Raw genomic sequence first — 23838 nt, forward strand, 5'->3', positions numbered from 1 at the left:
TGGTGGTCTTGACTGATCACAAGAACTTGACTTATCTCGAGTCTGCCAAACGGTTGAATCCTAGGCAGGCTCGTTGGTCGCTGTTTTTCTCCCGTTTTGACTTTGTGGTTTCGTACCTTCCGGGCTCTAAAAATGTGAAGGCGGATGCCCTGTCTAGGAGTTTTGTGCCCGACTCTCCGGGTTTGCCTGAGCCGGCGGGTATTCTCAAAGAGGGAGTTATTGTGTCTGCCATCTCCCCTGATTTGCGGCGGGTGCTGCAAAAATTTCAGGCTAATAAACCTGATCGTTGCCCAGCGGAGAAACTGTTTGTCCCTGATAGGTGGACGAATAAAGTTATCTCTGAGGTTCATTGTTCGGTGTTGGCTGGTCATCCTGGAATCTTTGGTACCAGAGATTTAGTGGCTAGATCCTTTTGGTGGCCGTCTCTGTCGCGGGATGTGCGTTCTTTTGTGCAGTCCTGTGGGATTTGTGCTCGGGCTAAGCCCTGCTGTTCTCGTGCCAGTGGGTTGCTTTTGCCCTTGCCGGTCCCGAAGAGGCCTTGGACACATATCTCTATGGATTTTATTTCGGATCTCCCCGTTTCTCAAAAAATGTCGGTCATTTGGGTAGTTTGTGATCGCTTCTCTAAGATGATCCATTTGGTACCCTTGTCTAAATTACCTTCTTCCTCTGATTTGGTGCCATTGTTCATCCAGCATGTGGTTCGTTTACATGGCATTCCAGAGAACATCGTTTCTGACAGAGGTTCCCAGTTTGTTTCGAGGTTTTGGCGATCTTTTTGTGCTAGGATGGGCATTGATTTGTCTTTTTCCTCGGCTTTCCATCCTCAGACAAATGGCCAGACTGAAAGAACCAATCAGACCTTGGAAACATATCTGAGATGTTTTGTTTCTGCTGATCAGGATGATTGGGTGTCCTTTTTGCCGTTGGCTGAGTTCGCCCTTAATAATCGGGCCAGCTCGGCTACCTTGGTTTCGCCATTTTTCTGCAATTCTGGGTTCCATCCTCGTTTCTCTTCAGGGCAGGTTGAGTCTTCGGACTGTCCTGGTGTGGATACTGTGGTGGACAGGTTGCAGCGGATTTGGACTCATGTAGTGGACAATTTGACCTTGTCCCAGGAGAAGGCTCAACGTTTCGCTAATCGCAGACGCTGTGTGGGTCCCCGACTTCATGTTGGGGATTTGGTTTGGTTGTCATCTCGTTATATTCCTATGAAGGTTTCCTCTCCTAAGTTTAAGCCTCGTTTCATTGGTCCGTATAGGATTTCTGAGGTTCTTAATCCTGTGTCTTTTCGTTTGACCCTTCCAGATTCTTTTTCCATCCATAACGTATTCCATAGGTCATTGCTGCGGAGATACGTGGCACCTATGGTTCCATCTGTTGTTCCTCCTGCCCCGGTTTTGGTGGAGGGGGAGTTGGAGTATATAGTGGAGAAGATTTTGGATTCTCGTGTTTCGAGACGGAAACTCCAGTATCTGGTTAAGTGGAAGGGTTATGGTCAGGAAGATAATTCCTGGGTCTTTGCCTCTGATGTCCATGCTGCCGATCTTGTTCGTGCCTTTCATATGGCTCATCCTGGTCGGCCTGGGGGCTCTGGTGAGGGTTCGGTGACCCCTCCTCAAGGGGGGGGTACTGTTGTGAATTCTGTGGTCGAGCTCCCTCCTGTGGTCACAAGTGGTACTTCGGCTGATTCTGTCTATGGGCTTCCGTTGGTGGATGTGAGTGGTACTGCGGCTTCTGAGTTTCCTTCTTCAGGTGATGAGGTTAAGTCGTTAGGTGCTGCTCTATTTAACTCCACCTAGTGCTTTGATCCTGGCCTCCAGTCAATGTTCTAGTATTGGTCTTGCTTCCTCCTGGATCGTTCCTGTGGCCTGTCTGCCCAGCTTAAGCTAAGTTCTGCTGGTGTTACTTTTGTTTGCTATATTTTCTGTCCAGCTTGCTATATTGGTTTTTCTTGCTTGCTGGAAGCTCTGAGACGCAGAGGGGGCACCTCTGTACCGTTAGTCGGTGCGGAGGGTCTTTTTGCCCCTCTGCGTGGTTGTTTGTAGGGTTTTTGTGTTGAACGCAAAGCTATCTTTCCTATCCTCGGTCTATTCAGTAAGTCGGGCCTCACTTTGCCAAATCTGTTTAATCTCTGTGTTTGTATTTTCATCTTACTCAGTCATTATATGTGGGGGGCTGCCTTTTCCTTTGGGGAATTTCTCTGAGGCAAGGTAGGCTTATTTTTCTATCTTCAGGGCTAGCTAGTTTCTCAGGCTGTACCGAGTTGCATAGGGAGCGTTAGGCGCAATCCACGGCTGCCTCTAGTGTGGTGTGATAGGATTAGGGATTGCGGTCAGCAGAGTTCCCACGTCTCAGAGCTCGTCCTATGTTTTTTGGTTATTGTCAGGTCACTTTGTGTACTCTGAACTTCAAGGTCCATTGTAGTTCTGAATTACCTATTCATAACAGATGTCTCCGCAGCTTTTTTACTTGCATCTGCATATTTCCCATAAGGGATGGGGGCAGTGTTCTGGAATCACTGCGTTGAGAAACACGTGATGGTGTCTCTGCGGTGTTGGATGTTTTGGTCTCCCCGAGGCCAATCATCTGTGCCTTTATAGCCTTTTTACTAGGCACTGCTCCTAATAGCCAGATTCCTACTCCACACTGATGAGGGGCAAAAACCCCGAAACAGCTGTCTGTGGATGGATACCATGCTTGGCATAGGTGGCTTTCCTTCATAGGATGCTGCCCTTCCCGTGGTTGTTCCTTCCCGGGGAAAGGCCTGGCTATTCACTGCTTGCGTCGAGAAACACGTGATGGTGTCTCCGCAGCGTCTTTACTTGCAGGTAAAGAAGCGGGGTGCGTCCGTGGGTGAGTATATACTTATAGGAATATACTCACCCTCGGACGCGCCCTGCTTCTTTCCGGCAGCCTTCCTTCCTAAGAATCAGCGCTTGCAGGACCTTGCGTGACGTCGCTGTGACATCGCGGCTTGTGATTGGTCGCGCGAGCGGTCACATGGGCGGCCGCGCGACCAATCACAAGTCGCGACATCACCGCAAGGTCCTGGAAGCGCTGATTCGAAGGAAGGAAGGTTCCCGGTTAGTACCAGGGCGCGTCAGAGGGTAAGTATAGTGATATTTTTTATTTTAATTCTTTATTTTACACTTAAATATGGATCCCAGGGCCTGAAGGAGAGTTTCCGCTCCTTCAGACCCTGGGAACCATTGGAAACCCAATGCATTGCATTGGGTTTCGGGTTTCGGCCGACCCCGACCCCGACTTTTTTATAGGATCGGCCGATTTCACTCGACCCGACTTTTGAAAAAGTCGGGTTTCGTGAAACCCGACCCGATCCTATAAAAGTAAAGGTCGCTCAACCCTAGTGATCAGGGCTTGGTAAAGGTCACTCTAAATTATTGACTTTGTAATCCTTAAGCCACTTTATTACCATTTTGGCAGTATGCTTTGGCTCATTGTCCATTTGGAAGACTCAATTCTTCCCAAGCTAAGATTCCTGCCTGATGTCTTGAGATACTGTTTAGTATTGCCGCATAATCTTCTTTTCTCATGATGCCATCTATTTTGTGAAGTACACCAGTCCCTCCTGCAGCGAAACAAAACCACAACATGCTGTTGCCATCCCAGTGTTTAACAGTTGGGATGGTGTTCTTAGGTTTCCAAGCTTCTCCCTTTTTCCTCCAAATGTAATGATGGTTATACCCAAAAGTTCAATTTTAGTTTAATCAGACCACAGGACATGTCTCCAAAAATTAAGGTCTTTGTATGCATTTGAAAACAATAATCTGGCTTTTTTATGTTTCTTTTTGAGTAGTGTTGAGCCTTCCGATACTGCAAATATCAGGTATTGGCCGATATTCGCTGTATCTGAATTCCGATACCGAGTTCCCATACTTTTGCGATATCGGATACCGGAATCGGAAGTTTCTATAGGCAATTATGCACTATAATGGAGTGTGGGCGGTGCGTGGGCAGAGACTGTGTGGGTGTGTGTGTCGGCGGGGTCTGTGCGTGATATGGGGGGTTCGTGCTTGCCTGCCGGGGCTCTATGCAGGCTGCCAGGGGTCTGTACGGGCCTGACGGGGCTCTATGCGGGCCTGCTGGGGCTCTATGCGGCGTGCCGGGTCTCTGTGCGGCGTGCCGGGTCTCTGTGTGGCGTGCCGGGTCTCTGTGTGGCGTGCCAGGTCTCTGTGTGACGTGCGGGGTCTCTGTGCGGCGTCTCTGTGTGGCGTGCGGGGTCTCTGTGCGGCATGCCAGGTCTCTGTGCAGTATGTCGGGTCTCTGTGCGGCGTGCTGGCATTGTCCGATGGGACTACAAGTCCCATCGGACGATGCCTGCTGCACTGACACTGATTGACACATTAGCCAATGATGGGACAGTAGTAGTCCCATCATCCGGCTAATGTGTTGAATGAAAAAAAAAGAAAAACCATACAGTACATACTCCATACATACTCCATACAGTACATACATATAGACATACAGTACATTAAACATAGAGTTCATACTCACCATTACTTGTCACTTTGATCCCCGAAGCCAGTGTCAACCTGTAAAAAAGATTAAAATAACAAACAACCAATATACTCCCTGTCCGCAGAAATCCACGAGTATTCCACGACGATCTTCTATGGAGAACGGCAGCAACAGCTTTTGTGACGGCTCTCCAGGGGCTCCAGAAACACAATGATGGCAGGAAGGTATCCTTCCGCACTGTATTCCTCCGTCGCTGTAAAAAAATAGTCCCTAATCTCACTTATGGCATTGCTGGGTGAGAAATTTTCCCATGCAGCAATTGCCATAAAGTGACACTTTGAACTTTAGTAACCTCAGTGATGCACTGCAGGAGCCATTGTCTCCTGTCAGTGTGTCACTGAGGGTCCTATAGAGCAGTGACATCACCCAATGTCACTGTTCTATAGGGGAGATCGTCATGGGACACTCGTTATTAATTGGACTACGGCGGACAGGTAGTATACGGTTTATTATTTTACGTTTTTTGCAGGCGCTGAAGTATGGTAAGTATGGTTAAATGAAGAATATTAAAATACTTTTTTCCTAATGTGTGCGTGTTTTATTAACCCTTTCTTACTATTGGATTAATAATGGATAGGTGTCTTATTGACGCCTCTCCGTTATTAACCCGGCTTAATGTCACCTTACAATAGCAAGGTGACATTAACCCCTTATTACCCCATATCCCACCGCTACACGGGAGTGGGAAGAGAGGGGATAAGTGCCGGAATTGGTGCAGAGAATGAACTTCAATCCAATATTGCGGCCAGCATGCAGCCAGCGGGTAAGGAAAGGGTGAATCAAACACCTGAAAACTCCGCCCATATGACCAAAAACCGGTCCTGCCAAATTCAGGTGACAGGTTCCCTTTAATGACCTGGCCATTTTTTGCAATTCTGACCAGTGTCCCTTAATGAGGTAATAACTCAAGAACGCTTCAATGGATCCTAGCGATTCTGAGACTTTTTTCATGACATATTGAGCTTCATGTTATTGGTAAATTTTGGTCGATAATTCTTGCTTTTATTTGTGAAAAAAATGGAAATTTGGTGAAAAATTTGAAAATTTTTATTCTGTTAAACCAGAGAATGATGTTACACAAAATAGTTAATATATAACATTACCCACATGTCTACTTTACATCAGCACAATTTTGAAAACAATTTTTTTTTGCTAGGAAGGGTTAAAATTTGACCAGCGATTTCTCATTTTTACAACAAAATTAACAAAACCATTTCTTTAGGGACCACCTCATATTTGAAGTCAGTTTGAGGGGTCTATATGGCTGAATATACCCAAAAGTGACACCATTGTAAAAACTGCACCCATCAAGGTGCTCAAAACCACATTCAAGAAGTTTATTAACCCTTCAGGTTTTTTGTGACAAAAATGAATTTTAGCAACAATGTTTTTATTTTCCCAAGGGTAAAAGGAGAAACTGGACCCCGAAACTTGATGTACAATTTGTCGTGAGTACGCCGATACCTATATGTGTGGAGAATCACTGTTTTGGCGCACGACAGGAATCGGAAGGGAAGGAGCGCCATTTGACTTTTTGAATGAAAAATTGGCTCCAATCTTAAGCGGACACCATGTCGCGTTTGGAGAGCCTCTGTGTGCCTAAACATTGGAGTTCCCCACAAGTGACCCCATTTTGGAAACTAGACCCCCCAAGGAAATTATATAGATGCATAGTGAGCACTTGGAACCCCCAGGTGCTTCACAAATTGATCCGTAAAAATCACAAAAAAATTATATTAGCCTCAATTTTTTAATTTTAACATGGGCTACAGGATAAAATGGATCTTAAAACTTGTTGGATAATTTCTCCTGAGTAGAACGATACCTCGCATGTGGGAGTAAACCACTGTTTGGGCACACGGCAAGGCTCGGAAGGGAAGGAGCGCCATTTGACTTTTTGAATTAAAAATTAGCTCCAATCGTTAGCAGACACTATGTCACATTTGGAGAGCCCCTGTGTGCCTAAACATTGGAGCTCCCCACAAGTGACACCATTTTGGAAACTAGACCCTAAGGAACTTATCTAGATGTGTGGTGAGCACTTTGAACCCCTAAGTGCTTCACAGAAGTTTATAATGCAGAGCCGTGAAAATAAAAAATATTTTTTTCCCACAAAAATAATTTTTTAGCTCCCACTTTTTTATTTTTTCAAGGGTAACAGGAGAAATTAGACCCCCAAAGTTGTTGCACAATTGTTCCTCAGTACACTTATGCCCAATATGTTTGGGTAAACCACTGTTTGGGTGCACGTCGGGGTTCAGAAAGGAAGGAGCACCACTTGACTTTTTGAATGCAAGATTGGCTGGAATCAATGGTGATGCCATTGGAGGCCCCCTGATGTGCCTAAACAGTGGAAACCCCTCAATTCTAACTCCAACACTAACCCCAACACACCCCTAACCCTAATCCCAACTCTAACCATAACCGTAATGACAACCCTAACCTCAACACACCCCTAACCACAACCCTAACCACAACACACCCCTAACCTTAATCCCAACCCTAATCCTAACCACAACTATAACCTCAACACACCCCCAACCCTAATCCCAACCCTAACCATAACTCTAACCACAAGCCTAACCCTAACCACAAGACACGCCTAACCCTAGTCTTAACCCTAATTGCAACTCTAACCCTAATTCCAACCCTAACTCTAGTTCCAACCCTAACTCTAGTTCCAACCCTAACTCTAAGGCTATGTGCCCACATTGTGGATTTGTGTGTGGATTTTTCCGCACCGATTTTGAAAAATCCACAGGTAAAACGCACTGCGTTTTACTTGTGGATGTTCCGCGGATTTCCAGTGTTTTTTGTGCGGATTTCACCTGCGGATTCTTATTGAGGAACAGGTATAAAACGCTGCGGAATCCGCGCAAAGAATTGACATGCTGCGGAAAATACAATGCATCGTTTCCGCACGGTATTTTCCGAACCATGGGCACAGCGGATTTAGTTTTCCATAGGTTTACATGGTACTGTAAACGTGAGGGAAAACTACCACGAATCCGCAGCAGCCAATCCTCACCGTGTGCACATAGCCTAATTCTAATCCTAACCCTAATTCTAACCCTAACGCTAAGTGCAACCCTAACCCTAATTGCATCCTTAACCTTAATTCTAATGCTAGCCCTAATTGCAACACTAACCCTAATTGCAACCCTCTCCCTAGAGAAAAAGTAAAAATAAATATATTTTCTTTATTTCATTAATTTCCCTACCTATGGTGGTGATAAGGGGGGCTTTATTTACAATTTTTTTTTATTTTGATCACTGTGATAGGTGCTATCACAATGATTAAAATGTGCCTGGAATGAATTTGCCTGCAGGCAGATTCAGAGGGTGCAATGCGCATGAGCCCACCATTTTGGAAGATGGCGGCACCCATCACTGAAGATGGACGGACACCGGGAGGGACACTGGGACTCGGTAAGCATAGGGGGTGGGATCGGACAGCAGGGGGGCGGAGGGTAGGCCGAGGGCAGGCGGAGGGGAGAGGAGGGCAGCGGAGGACAGGATGAAGGGGAGGAAAGACTGACAGCGGTAGCAGATCACTGCTGTTAGTCGGTGGCGGGGCAGATACTGGTCTCCAGTAGGGTTGAGCGAAACGGATCAGTCATTTTCATAAATCGGCGACTTTTAGGCAAAGTCGGGTTTCATGAAACACGAACCGATCCTACAGTGGGATCGGCCATGCGGTACACGATCAGAGCGCCAAAGTCGCGTTTCATATGACGCTGTCACCGCCGTTTTTCATCCAATGAAGGAGGAAGCAGAGTGTGTGCAGCGTGATGACATAGATCTCGGTCCCCACCATCTTTGAGAAGGGCATGGCAGTGATTGGCTTGCTGTCTGTGGCATCACAGGGGGTATAAAGGGGTGTGCACGCCGACCGCCATCTTACTTCTGCCGATCTGAGCATAGGGAGAGGTGTTGCTGCAGTTAGTCAGAAGCAGGGACAGAGTTAGGGAGGAAATATAAACCCCCAAACCGCTTGTGCTGGAGCGATTTTCACTGTCCCACACCACCTTTTTGTGCAGGGACAGTGGAGGTCGTATTTTAGTGCTGCAGCTGCATAGCTTTGTGCACGGTGCTGTACAAACCAACTGCTTTTTTTAAAGTAAAATTCCTGTTGCTCCTTTCTGCACAGTTACCTATCTTGTTTATTTGTCCACATTTTTCTGTTAAGCAGTCCTTTTTATTGCTGCCAAACTTGTCCTGAGCTCATTGTAGGGAGCTTGTTTTTTTTTTTTTTTTTTTAAATAATAATTCCAGCCACTTTCTGGCACGTTCATAGTGTTGTGTTTTACCACTGGGCCAGAGTTGTGGTTCTGTGTCTTCCCCCCCAAAAAAAAAAGGAGATTAAAATTTGCACACAGTGTATATTCTGCTGTACTGCTAGTGTGTCGTATATATCAGGCAGCCACTTTCTGCCACGTTCATAGCTTACTGTTATACCACTGGGCCAGAGTTGTGCTTCTGTGTCTCCCCCCCCCCAAAAAAGGGAGATTAAAATTCGCACACAGTGTATATTCTGCTGTACTGCTAGTGTGTTGTATATATCAGGCAGCCACTTTCTGCTACGTTCATAGTTTACTGTTACACCACTGGGCCAGAGTTGTGCTTCTGTGTCTCCCCCCAAAAAAAGGGAGATTGAAATTCACACACAGTTTAATTCTGCTGTACTGCTAGTGTGTCGTATATATCAGGCAGCCACTTTCTGGCACGTTCATAGTTTACTGTTATACCACTGGGCCAGAGTTGTGGTTCTGTGTCTTCCCCCCCCAAAAAAAAGGAGATTAAAATTCGCACACAGTGTATATTTTGCTGTACTGCTAGTGTGTCATATATATCAGGCAGCCACTTTCTGCCACGTTCATAGTTTACTGTTATACCACTGGGCCAGAGTTGTGCTTCTGTGTCTCCCCCCCCAAAAAAATGGAGATTCAAATTCTCACACAGTGTATATTCAGATCAGCTGTACTGCTAGTGCGTCGTATATCAGGCAGACGCTTTCTTCCACGTTCATAGTGTTGTGTTATCCCACAGGGCCAGAGTTAGGGTTCAGTGTCTCCCCCCCAAAAATGGAGATTCAAATTCTCACACAGTGTATATTCAGCTGTACTGCTAGTGCGTTGTATATCAGGCAGACACTTTCTTCCACGTTCATAGTGTTGTGTTATCCCACAGGGCCAGAGTTAGGGTTCAGTGTGTCTCCCCCAAAAAATGGAGATTCATATTCTCACACAGTGTATATTCAGCTGTACTGCTAGTGCGTCGTATATCAGCCAGACACTTTCTTCCATGTTCATAGTGATGTGTTATACCACAGGGCCAGAGTTGGGGTTCTGTGTCTCCCCCCAAAAGCAAGTCATCTTTCAGGCAAGCTACGTGTCAGCAGGGGAAGGTGGGGCAAAAGAATGTGAAATCCATGATTGGTTAATTTAAATGAAGGTTAGATCATCAACATTTTTGGTAGCCAGACGTGTCCTTTTTTCGGTCAGTATTGAACCAGCAGCACTGAACACTCTTTCTGAAAGAACACTGACAGCAGGGCAATCGAGGTTCTGTAATCCATATTCTGGCAATTCAGGCCAGGTGTCTAGTTTAGATGCCCAGTAATCAAAGGGGAATGACCTGAGAGGGAGAACATCGATAAGGGCGGAAAAGTAGTTTGTAACCATACTGCACAAATGCTGTCTCCTGTCACTTTGAATCGATGCAGCTGTCCCTGTCGTGTCAGCGGTCATTGTGAAATCATTCCACAACCTTGTCGTAAAACCCCTCTGTCCAACGCCACTTCGGATTTCTGCACCTCTAACACCTCTGCCATGATGCCCCCTGCAGCTCGTGTGAGAACCATCACCGGCGCTGTGTGCTGGGAATGCCTGAACCAAACGGTCTACAAGAGTTACTTGTTTGGTAGCCAATATTTGACCTAGGTTCTCATGTGGCATGATATTTTGCAGTTTTCCTTTATATCTTGTATCCAGGAGGCAGGCCAACCGGTTGTCGTCATCGGTCATCATTTTAAAAATGCGGGGGTCCCTTTTTAGGATACGCAAGGCATACTCAGCCATGTGGGCCAATGTTCCAGGTGTGAATTAACTGTTTCTGCTGGGTTGAGGCCCACTTTCTTGCAAATCAACATCACAAGTGTCCCGCAATAAACCTGTACCAGACCTTGCAATGCCACCAGTTTCTATTGCCACCTGAGAATAATCCTCCTCCCATACATATTCATCCCCATCATCCTCCTCCTCATCCTCTTCGTCCACCAATTCGTCCTGTACAGTTCCCTGAGCAGACAATGGCTGACTGTCATCAAGGCTTCCCTCCTCCTTGGCTGCAGACGCCTGCTCCTTAATGTGCGTCAAACTTTGCATCAGCAGACACATAAGTGGGATGTTAATGCTTATGATGGCGTCGACCACTGCACACCAGACAACTCCATGTCTGCCATCCAAGTGCCTGCGTATCCTCCCACAAATTTATAACAGCACGCCTCTGTTCGCACAGCCTCTGAATCATGTGCAGTGTGGAGTTCCACCTTGTTGCAACGTCGATTATTAGGCGGTGCTGGGGAAGATTCAGCGATCGCTGATGGCTCAGCATACGGCTGGAGTGTATGGGCACCCGGCGGATGTGCGAGCAAAGTCTTCGCACCTTCAGGAGCAGGGCTGGCAACTCTGAATAATTTTTCAGGAAGCCCTGCACCACCAGGTTAAAGGTGTGAGCCAGGCAAGGTATGTGTTTCAGTTCTGAAAGGGCTATGGCAGCCATAAAATTCCTTCCGTTATACCTTACCTGCCTCAAGATGTACACTGCCCAGCCATGACTGAGTTTCTTGCTGCAAGTACTCCACCAGTACTTCCGCGATGTGTCTGTTGTCGCCCAAACACTTCATTTGCAACACAACCTGCTGACGCTTACCACTAGCTGTTCGATAATGGGACACCCCGTGTGCAACACTGGCAGCTGCAGTTGGAGTGGTAGGGCGACTGCACTCTGTGCACGAGCTTTCGCTTCTGGAGGAGGAGGAGGAGTTGCGAACGCCGTATGCCAACTTTTTCCTGAGACTGTGGGATAGGCTGAACTGTCGCACTATGGCTGCCCCCTGTGGACCCTGCATCCTACACATTAACCCAGTGCGCAGTGATGGACACGTAACGTCTCCAGCCATGCCTACTGGTCCATGCATCTGTTGTGAGGTGCACCTTTCCACTGACTGATTGCCTCAATGCATGGACAATGCGGTCTTTGACATGCTGGTGGAGGGCTGGGTTGGCTTTTCTCGCAAAGAAATGTCGACTGGGTAGGTCATAGCGTGGTACTGCGGGGGCCATCAGGTCTTTGAAAGCTTCGCTTTCAACCAAACGGTAGGGCATCATCTGTAATGAGATTAGTATAGCAATGTGGGCATTCAAATCCTGTGTACGCGGATGAGAAGATGAGTACTTTCTTTTCCTAACGAGAGTCTCTTGTAGGGTGAGCTGGACTGGAGAACTGCATATGGCGGAACTAGCGGAGGTGGTGGTGGTGGACATGGCGGATTGAGAGAGAGTTTGTTATGGTATTCTTGTTGTTGCCCAACATAGAGTCTTTCCTACCAATAACCTTGTGATTCCCTGACTGCTTTGGCCTTACGACGATACCTCCACATTTGCTGCTGGTGGTGTCCTAACCGGTGGGCTTACAGTGAGGGAAGCAATGTAGCATTGCTGACTACCTTCACTCCGAGCAGGTGAACCAACGGTACGGGACGTTTCGTAGTTAGTCCAGGCTTGCAAGTGCATGGTGGTTAAATGTCTAAGCATGCACATTGTATTTAAATTTTGAAGATTCTTCTCTCTGCTAAAGGTCTTGGAGCATTTCTTACAGATAACTTTTGACTGATCATTCTGATCTTGGTGAAAAAATTGCTACGCTACACTCTTCCTACTATCGAAAACCTTTTCAGGCATTGTGCGCTGTGCTACTTTCACCGAATGACCACGCTCTCCTAACACTGTTTTTGTTTTTCGCAAACATTTTTGGCCTGATACGGGCCTGCCAGATGACAGCTGCTGCAATGTAGATGGCTGATGCGGATCATCCTCCTCCGCTTCTGAGCTAGTGGCAGCGGCACCCTCTTCCCCCAATGGCTGCCAATCTGGGTCAACAACTGGGTCATCTATCACCTCCTCCTCAATGTCATGTGCACCTTCCTCAGTGTCACCGTGTAAGGTGCTATAGCGTTCGGGACAGGGCACCATAGTCTCATCAGGGTCACATTCTGGCTCAGTAAACTGCGAGGGCAATGTAGTGATCACAGTCAATGGAACAGCATCACAATCTAGCTGTGGCTGTGCATCAGTGCACTCCATGCCTATTCTTCTTGTAATTGGCAGTGTACAATTTCCCTTTTGAACCCAGGCACGGTATGTGTAAAGAGCTTCATGGAGTATAGTGTCGCCTGCTGCATCCTTCACTTTTAGTTTGGGAGAAGGACACAAGGAAACGTCTTTTTCCTGACCGGGAGCATCCACTGACGACTGGCTGCTTTTACATTTAGAACTTTTGGAAGAGGAGGCGAAAGAGCTAGAGGGTGAGTCAACAAGGAAAGACAACACTTTTTCCTGCTTCTCCGGCTTTAAAAGCTGTTTTCCTACTCCCAGGTAAGGGAGCCTTCGAGGCCTTGTGTAGCCAGACGATGACGCAGGCTGAACACCTCCAGCCTTAGGTGCTACTGTGCTTTTGCCACTGCCACGAGATGCAACACCACCAGCACCATCAGTACCAGCTGGCAACCCCCACCCACGGCCTCTTCCACCAGACTTCCTCATTTTTGGGGTGGAGACACTGAACCACAACTCATATTACACCGTCGTAATATGAGGGGCCCTGTGCCAGTACCGCCGCCCACGAGAGAGTGTCCCCCCCCCAGATTGAACTGTGCTCTACCACTTGCAATACTACCTCTCCTAGCTCCACCACTGTGTAGTCTGTGCGGGTAAAACCTGGAATGGCACTGCCAATACGAATTATTTGAAATGATAGATGATAGTTAAAATATACAGGGGCCCTGGACTCCATTTAATACTTTGCGCCTACTACCACTGTCTTTATTATTTGGGCATAATAACAGTGTCTGCCGCTGCATCTTTTTTTCCTTCACTGAACAAAGCTGAACTTCAACTGTTGTCCCGTTTCAAATATTAAACTGCATTTGCCCTACTTGTTGGGTTGGGGCCTACTAACGGTGTCTACCGCTCCTTGATGTTCTCCTGGTTTATTTTTCTTGCGCTTCAATCTTCAGGCTTTCGTTTAAATATTTTTTATATTAAACTGCATTTGGCCTACTTGTTGGGTTGGGCCTAGTAACATTGTCTGCTGCCGCCTTTTGTTTTCCTCTACTAAACAAAGCTGAGCTTGAAGCTTCAGGCTTTCGGCCTGTAACAACAATATGAAACTACATTTGGCCTAGTTCTTGGTTTGGGCCTAGTAAAATTGTCTGCTGCTGCCTCTTGTTTTCCTCTACTACACAAAGCTGAGCTTCAATCTTCAGGCTTTCGGCCTATAGTTAGAATATGAAACTGCATTTGGCCTACTTGTTTGGTTGGGCCTACTAACGGTGTCTGCTGCTGATTGTTGTTCTCCTCCACTGAACAAACCAATGCCGCCTGTTTACTCCTGTTACCAATTTTTAACAGCTTTTAGCCTACTTTTTTTTATTTTGGGCCTATATCTGTGTTTCCTCCTCATTCCTGCCCATTGCCCAGCCACTGCTAGATGAGTCTGCTGGTACATTGACACAGACCACTACGTTGGGCAGCACGGTGGTGCAGTGGTTAGCACTACAGCCTTGCAGCGCTGGGGTCCTGGGGTCCTGGGTTCTAGTCCCACCCAGGACAACATCTGCAAAGAGTTTGTATGTTGTCTCCGTGTTTGCGTGGGTTTCCTCCGGGCACTCCGGTTTCCTCCCACATTCCAAAGACATACTGATAGGAATTCTAGATTGTGAGCCCAATCAGGGACAGCGATGATAATGTGTGCAAAACTGTAAAGCGCTGCGGAATATGTTAGCGCTATATAAAAATAAAGATTATTATTATTATTCCCCTTGCACTCTGCACAGCCTGAATCTGACCCTGCTGAAACTCAGGTTCCCCTTCCCGCATAATATACCACCTTACATGGGGACAAAGAGGAAGGTGCAGAAGAAAGTGCAGGTTCCTTCAACAGGTGAGGGGGGCATACTCGTTGGCGATGTCACTGGCACAGGGCCCCTCATAGTGCGCAAAAGTGTCCCTGCCGGTGGGAGGCGCCCCTGCCGTCAATCACAACGCCGTACTTTGAGGGGCCCTGTGCCAGTGGCAATGCGAACGAGTGTGCCCCCCTGCTTGCTCAGGATCACAGCACTTGCAAAGTTGAAATACTTACCTCTCCCTGCTCCACTGCCGTGACGTATTCCACATTTCCTGGGCCCAAGAAAAAATTGAGCCTGCCCTCCCCCCCCCCACAACTTTAACCAAATGACCCCCAATTTTCAATACCTAACTATTATTATAAGGTTAATTAAGATTGACAAGCTTAAGTAACAAGAATTGATGATTTTGACATTAAAATGGGCTCTGTAGGTGTTTTTCTGTCCTCCACTCACTGCCGACTTTTATTCCCCATTGACTTGCATTGCGTTTCGTGTTTCAGTCGGCCCTCCGACTTTTTGCAATGATCGGCCGATTTCACCCAAGTCGGGTTTCGCGAAACCCGACTCGATCCTAAAAAAGTAAAAGTCGCTCAACCCTAGTCACCAGCCATGGCCGATAATATTGCAGCATCAGCCATGGCTGGATTGTAATATTTCACCAAGTTTCATAGGTGAAATATTACAAATTGCTTTGATTGGCTGTTTCACTTTCAACAGCCAATCAGAGCGATTGTAGCCACGTGGGGCAAAGCCACCCCCCCTGGTCTGAAGTATCACTCCCCCTGTCCCTGCAGGTCAGGTGAAATTTTAGCTAACCCTTTTACCCCGATCTGCAGGAATGCGATCCTGCCATGACGCCACATAGGTGTCACAGGTCGGATTGGTACCGACTTTCATGATGCCTGCGTGGTGTCACAGGTCGGGAAGGGGTTAAGTTGAAACAGTCATTAAACGGATAGACCTTTATAATCAGGCAGAGTAAAGAAACAAGGTACATAGATCCAAAAAAATAATAGTACCACTGCCAGTAACAATTGTCAACATTACCAAATTTTTACAGGTTAAGAAAATCAGTACCACTGATGATCATATAGATAATGTTGACAAAGAAAAGATAGGGGGGGTACATGAATAATTGGAACAATGTCACCAAACCATTGGGATGTCTCATGGAAAATGAACCCCCCCTATTACAGTTGAACAGGAATCCGTAAGGTTTGTTAAGTCCTTCTCAGTCCCTGGCTTACTAGAGGTAGGGATCCTAAGTAAATGACACGCAAACAAGGTATTGTGTGATCATGTACAGGGGAAGCCCAGGAGCACATCTCTCTCTCTGGGCTTTGCCCTCCCTTTATATAGAAAAGAATTATTCTTTTACAGACATGCGCACAAGCGCTCATATTTCACTATCTCTTACATAAACAATCTATACCAGTCTTTATCAGTAGAAAGTTACATCATCTGGAAGGTGAATGAAAGGCTGCTATTGAAAGAAGGAATGCACACATGATTACTTCCATAAAAGGAAATGTCAAGTCAGCAGAAATGTATCTTGTTGTAAGCGAGATTTCTCAGGAAGAAGATAAGATGGATTCCTTTAGTTCAGTCTGATCTCCACAATTCCCCCCTTTGACATTTTCTTTTATTTATTTTATTTTATTACCACAGGGCCAAAGACAAAGCCTTTATTTGGTATTACACATGTACATGCTTGTATTCAATAAGAGAATCAAATCTAGTATTAATTCTTCCGTTTAACTCTCGCAACCTTTTCTTTGTTTTGCAATAAGTACAGATATTACAAAGGGATAGCAAAATAAGCGCAATAATCAGTATTAGCAAAGGATAACATAAGAGAAGAAGGAAAAAAAAAAAAACTTTATACTCTTGCATCTATTACACAAAGTTTATCTGTGCATACTGAGATACTCTTGAGCACAATCTGGAATAGTACGTATATGACTACAATAATCATAACTATATGTATTATGCTCTGCATAATCCCAGCAACCCACCCACCGATTCCTCTGAACCAGTTGGCTGGGTTAAGAAAAGAAAAGGTATCTGACCACCAGCTATCCTTATTCTGGTCATTGTCTTTGTCATACTGATCTCTGAGTCGTTGTACGTCCTTTAATTTAAATGTCATACTCATAGTACTATTCGGGTCTATATAATGACAGCAGGTGGGTCCGATGATTTGACACATACCCCCTTGTGAGGCAGTTAGGTAATCCAATACCAGGGTATGTTGGTTAGTGACTATTATAAGCTGATTCTGTACAGCTATACTAGTGTTTAGTATATCCAATATATCCCAGATCTGATCATCTAGATAATCCGTGGCTCTAACTAATTTATCCCACATCTGTGTTAACATAGGATAAATAAAAATGGTACTAGCAATTTTGTTAGGAATTCCCATTTGTACTATATGTGGCCTCCCCGAGGGACGTGGTGAGTTATCTGCAGCTCTTTTATACAGTGTGTGCTTGGGCACGGCTTGCATATTCACTTGTTTATTTGAAATTATGAATGTAGCCGGGGTTAGGCGTCCTAATGTACAAGTACCCTTTATACCTACGGGAAGCCATTTATATGCTCCTTCTCCGCATATCCAAAATATACCTTCAGGCAGATCCCATAGAGCTGAGTGCTGCAATACCAATCTGTGAGCCAAATCCACAAAACTAGATACATTCTGAAGCATACACCAAGAGGGTTTTTGTCCCAAGGGGCTACAGTACCCGGCTGCGGGATTCCCACATACAGGCATTCCTTTGATATACTCATCGGATTTATTACAAACCAGGTTCCCCAGCTTACTTGTACAACTGTCTGCATCACCTTGGGGGAACAATTTAGAATGTTTCCATTTTCTATTATGTATGTATCTTTCCAATACTACAGGTTTGAAAGCATCAGAGGGGGGGACAGTTGTACTGAAACTAAGCTGTAGATTTTCTGTGGGGACCTGTCCTAAATTAGTTAATCCAGTCTTATTTCTAGGTACCCATTTTCCTCCCCTAAATGCTAAATATTGTAGATGTGTGTTACTCCCTGAGAGATTACCCTGCCACCAAGGAAATTCTACCCATCCCACAATTGGTATGGCGATTGTAGTATTCCACAGCCTAGCATTACCAATTTGGTTGTTGGCCAGGTTGTCTGAACAATTAGGCCAAGCGAATATTTCTTCTGCTAATACGGGAACTGCTAGAAAAGGTATACTTGTGGCTGATACCGGCGAATGGGTACAGATCCAACAATCTGTCAGGGTTTGTGTATTGTTTAACAAGTCATGCACTAATTTTCTATGATGTTGTACGAATCTATTGTTCAAAGGGGCTAGAGAATTCAGTCTATCCCACGCCTCCGTTGAGGTTATCATTATTAACATCAATATCATGAGTTTATACTGCTTTTCTTGCAATGGCTTGCATGTATCCATGATGCCTTTCCTTCAAGCTTGACTGATGTAGGTGTTGTCAACAGGACTTGGAAGGGTCCGTCAAACCTTGGTTCTAGAGCCTTTCTGGTGTGTCTTTTTACATAGACTTGATCACCTGGTTCCAACTTGTGACTTCCTTCTGTGTTGTCAGGATCTGGAAGGGAAGCAAAAACTTGTGCATGCACCTTAGTTAATTGTTTCTGAAGATTTTGCACATAAGAAGTCAATGACTCAATATTTAACACAAGTTGCTGTGGAAAATAACATCCTAAATTGGCAGTCCTGCCAAACAAAATTTCATATGGAGACAGTTTAGTCTTACCCCTTGGGGTATTGCGTATTGAATAAAGGGCCAGTGGAAGGCATTCTGTCCAAGGCTTTCCTGTTTCAGCCATGGCTTTCTGTATTTTTAATTTTAAAGTTCCATTCATGCGTTCTACCTTACCAGAACTTTGAGGATGGTACGGAGTGTGTAACTGACTTTCAACACCCAACATTTTCAGTACATTTTGAAATATTTCTCCAGTGAAATGAGTACCCCTATCTGACTCGATCACTTCAGGGAGACCGTAACGGGGTATCAGTTCGGCAACTAGCTTTACAGCAGTGTTTTTAGCTGAAGCCTTCCGAACTGGATAGGCCTCTGGCCACCCCGAGAACATGTCCACACATACCAACACATACTCATACCCATTACTTTTTGGCAGCTGGATAAAGTCTATTTGTAATCGCTGAAACGGGTAGAGAGGTCGGACGTGGTGCTTCATAGGGGTCTTTGCTGTCTGTCCGGGATTATGTGTCAGGCATATAGCGCATGCAGCACAATAGTCTCTTGCATAGTTGCCAAAACCTGGAGCCAACCAGACTTGCTTTGCCAGTAGTGTCATTGCATTTGCAGACACATGAGTAGGGTGGTGCAGTCCACCAACTACAATCGGATACCAGGCTCTAGGTAGACATATTAGTCCATCTTTCTTCCAAATTCCCGCTTGTTCTTCTGCCCCTTCCTTTTTCCACCTGTCCCTCTCCTCTTCTCCTGCATCTTCCTGTGCTTGTCTCAGTCTATCTTCAGTATTTTCCGTGGGATTTACAGTATGGACCTGTTGTAAGGGTTTGACTGCTGCTGCTTTGGCTGCTTTATCAGCCCTATCATTTCCCCTAGATTCCCTAGTGTCGAGTCTCACATGTGCAGCTACCTTGATTACTGCTACTTCTTTTGTTTCTTGTGCAGCCTCTAAGATCTGTTTGATCAGAGAAGCATGTTTTACAGGTTGTCCTGACGCTGTCATGTAACCTCTAGCTCTCCAGATTACTCCAAAATCAAACACAATACCATGTGCATACCTAGAATCAGTGTATATATTAGCTGTCTGGTTCTCAGCTATTTTAAGAGCTTCAATCAATGCTGTTAGTTCTGCTTCTTGTGCAGACTGTTTCGGTGGAAGTGGTTCTGCTTTGAGAGTTTCAGATTCTGACACAACTGCATACCCTGTATGGAAGTTACCTGTGTCATCTGCAAACCTACTACCATCTATAAACAGCTCTAAATCTGGATTTTGAAGTGGTGTTTCGGATACATTGGGTAAGCCTACCGTTTCTTGTAAAATGAGCTCTGTACAATCATGTGTGTCTGTAGGGAAAAAATTTGCGTGTGGATCAGTGTCCTTATTCCCCCCTTCAGACTCGAGAGGTAGCAGTGTAGCTATATTGAGAGTCTGAAGCCTAGCAAATGTGATAGTAGAGGGGAGCAACAAAGAACACTGTAGCCGCAAATGTCTGGCCATGGAAATGTGTTTTGGTTGGACCTGGTTTAATATCCCATAAACATCATGTGTAGTTTGAACTGTGAGTGGATACTCTAGGACAATTTCTGATGCTTTGTCCAACAATAGTGAGACAGCAACAACTACACGTACACAGGTTGGCGCTGCTCTAGCTACGGGATCTAACCTTGCTGAAAGATATGCAATTGGTCTTTGTTTCCCTGCATGCTTCTGGGTAAGAACTCCTGTAGCATGGGAATCAACTTCTGCAGCCATAAGCTGAAATGGTTTGGTGTAGTCTGGTAGCCCTAACGCTGGAGCTGAAACAGGGGCATCTTTTAATTGTTGGAACGAAATCTGACCTTCTTTTGTCAACAAATAAGGTTCACTTTTTACACAGTCATACAGTGGTTGCATTAGTTGACTGGCATGTATAATCCATTGTCTACAATGAGACACTATTCCTAAAAATGCTCGTAGCTGTTTATGATTTCTAGGCTCATTCATCTGTCTTATTGCTTCAGTTCTTTGTGGTGTAAGATGCTTTTTACCTTGAGAAATGCAATGACCTAGAAAGACCACTTTGGTCTGACAAACTTGTAGCTTTTGTCTATTCACTTTACACCCTTCTTTTTCTAAAAAACATAGTAAACTCACAGTGGACCTTTCTGCAGTTTCTAGATCTGGGCAGCAAAGTAGTAGGTCATCCACATACTGCAAAATTACTACCTGTGGTTCGGGTTCAAACCTCTGAAGGACTGTTTGTAGGGCATTTGAATAAAGAGTAGGGGAGTGTATCATTCCCTGTGGAAGGCGTGTCCACGCCAACTGTTTGCCCTTAAATGTAAATGCAAACAAATGCCAACTGTCTTGGTGTAAAGGAACCGAGAAAAATGCATTTGAAAGATCTATTACAGTAAATACTTGAGAACTGGCTGGTATCTGTGATAGTAACGTATGAGGATTGGGTACAACTGGGGTGATTGGATCTAGAACTTTGTTTATTTCTCTTAAATCATGTACCATACGATATTTGGGCATAGAACCTTTATCAAGAGTTCTCTTCTTGACTGGATACAGAGGAGTGTTAGCAGGTGATTGTATCTCTACCAAAACTCCTTTCTCTTTATATCCCTCTATCTGTTTTGTAATCGCTAGTTCCTGCTGGGCACTCACAGGGTATTGTCTGAGCTGTGGGAGAACAGTTCCTGGTTGCACAGATAGTTTTACAGGAGAGATATGCAATAATCCCACATCAGTGTCACCCTGTGCCCACAGTGTTTCTGGGACTGTTGAGAGGTCTAGATCTGTGGTGTACTCTTTTTCTTCAGCATAATCCTCAAAAGCCTGAATTCTAACATATTGTTCTAATGTTTTTGCATCTTCAGGGATAGTCAGTATAACTGTGCCATCTTCCCTAAAATTGATGTTAGCTTCTAATTTCTTCAAGACATCAGTTCCTAACAAACATGTTGGGACACCTCTGGCATACAAAAATCTGGATGCAAAACATTTAGGTCCTAATGAGACCTCTAGGGGCACAGTATATGGCAGTGTTCGAATTACCCCATCATAACCCTCAGCAAAAGTTGTTTGTTCTGAAATATCTTCCGGATTCGGAAGAAAATCTTGATTCAAAATTGAGGAAGTTGCACCTGTATCTATCAAAAATGGAATCTCTCTCCCCCCCACATTCACCTGTATCATAGGTCTTCTAGCTGGTAGGGAAGTTTGTAACACATCGAGTCAATCTGAATCTGGTATGGGACCATCTATGATGGTAGATTTCTGCTGGTTGTCCGTTTGGGGAGGGTTATTTCTGGGAACAAATTTGCCTGACTTTATATCTGCCAACTTCTTCCTGCACTCTCTTTGGAAATGACCTGGCTTTTTACAGTAGTGGCAAGGAAAGTTGTGTCTCACTCTTCCTCCTGTATTAGCTTGTGCTATTCTAACAGGCTTACGATTCTCTCTCATATCCATGACTATTCCTAAACATCGTTGTTTCACAATATTTGGTTGTTCAATTGTTCTCCAATCTGGAGTAGAGGATTTAAATTTTTCTCTGATTTTCGGATCTAGCCCCTCTATTAATTGTTTTGTAAAAAGTCTCCTTACTGAAGCATCAGTCAAATCCAATCCTTCATCCCTAAAGCTATTTTCTAATTCTTGACTATATTCTTCAATACTTTGCCCAAATTTCTGCATAATCACACCCGTAGATCCCCTTTCCCTCTGTTTTTCTCTCATGAAAATTATTAATGCCTCTGTGAACTGGGTACCTGATGCTTCTGTCTGTAAGGCACCCCCTTCTGCCACTGGTCTATTGGGCTGTAGGTGTGTCAATAATTCCTGAAAAAGTCCGGGGGACATTTTCATTCTACATAATTCTTCCCCGTCCGCCCAGACCCCAGCATGAGTCTGCATGATTTGTTGTATGTATTGTGCAAATCGGATGGGATATTGAGTGGGATCAGGCGCATTATGCAGGAGGGACATACCTTCAGCAGGGGACCAAGGAAAATACTGTCGGGTCTGGTGATATCTAGTTCCCATTACCCCGTCAGCACCAGGTTCCCTAAAGGGTCTTGGTACTACCCTAACAGGGGCAAGTACAGCGCCATGTCTAGGTGTACCACAGACTAGGCAATCATTTCTCCAATCTGGATTTTGTTGTCCACAGTGTGAACATACCCATCCTCCTACCCCACCAAGATTGGGATACAAGGCTGGAAATTGTTTTCCTCCTTCTGCTCCTCCAGATGGTACAAATGATTGGGCTTTTGGATCTAGGTAAGGTGGTGGGATTATGTCACAACTTTTTCCCTTCCCCATAATCCATTTGGAAGTGTCTGGATCATACTTCCAATTTTCCTCTTTAGCTGTTTTTGAGACCTCTATCATACAGTGTATGATTTCTTCCCACCCATTGTCTTTGATAATTCCACCTCGTTCTTTACTCAGTTTTTCCCATTCTGTACTGAACATAAGTGCTTCTGAAATTCCCAATTTTTCTCTTACCCTTCTAATCTGACTTCTGACTGTCTTCCCACATCTTTCCTGTATGATATCTGCTGCTTCCACTTGTCCTAAGACGGTTTTTGTCTGTTTATTTCCCATTTTTCTTTTTTTTTTTCTTTCAATATTAGCTATTTCTACCCCAGGTGACGTTTGGACAATCACTTATCCTAGGTGATGTCTCGTTGCCTTCTCTCCTAGGGAGCTAAAATATTGAAGGGCTGATCTGCTCCATTCTTTCTAATGTGCAGAATGTACTTAAGTGCTATTATGCACGCAAACAGACCCAGCAACACCATACAGATCACAAAACTTTCTGTGTCAGTTAGCATACTTGTCCCAGGCTCATGGACCCGCGTCCTGGGCTCATTCTATCAAACCTTATCCAGAAATGAAGGAGGTTAAGCACTTAAATGAGAGTCAAGCATGGGCGGAGGTCTCCCCGAAAGGACGCAACCACATGACCCAGTTAGGCTGACTTCCGTGTATAAGGCTTATACCCCAACTATTTCGGCTTATTTTTCTACGCACTTTTGCTCTTCTTTCACAACATACCACAACCTTCACACTTGTTCACACACTGCCAGGGACAGGACTCATAAATCTATACAATATAGTAACCCGAGTTTTATAGGTATCTACTCACTACTAGACTAACCCAGCGTGACACGGCTCATAGAGATCTTTCGGATAATACAAGGCAGATAAAAGAGAACTAATAATGTCTCTTACCTGGCCAGGTTTTTCAGTTCATTTGCCGTCCATTATCCCAGATCTCCGTTGTCCGTATCTGCAGGTGAATCTCGAGCAAATACTCTCATCTCGGGTCCCTGTTCGGTGCGCCAAAGAAATGTTAAGTCCTTCTCAGTCCCTGG

The sequence above is a fragment of the Ranitomeya imitator genome, chromosome 1 (genome assembly GCF_032444005.1).
Source record: "Ranitomeya imitator isolate aRanImi1 chromosome 1, aRanImi1.pri, whole genome shotgun sequence".
Lineage (NCBI taxonomy): Eukaryota > Metazoa > Chordata > Amphibia > Anura > Dendrobatidae > Ranitomeya > Ranitomeya imitator.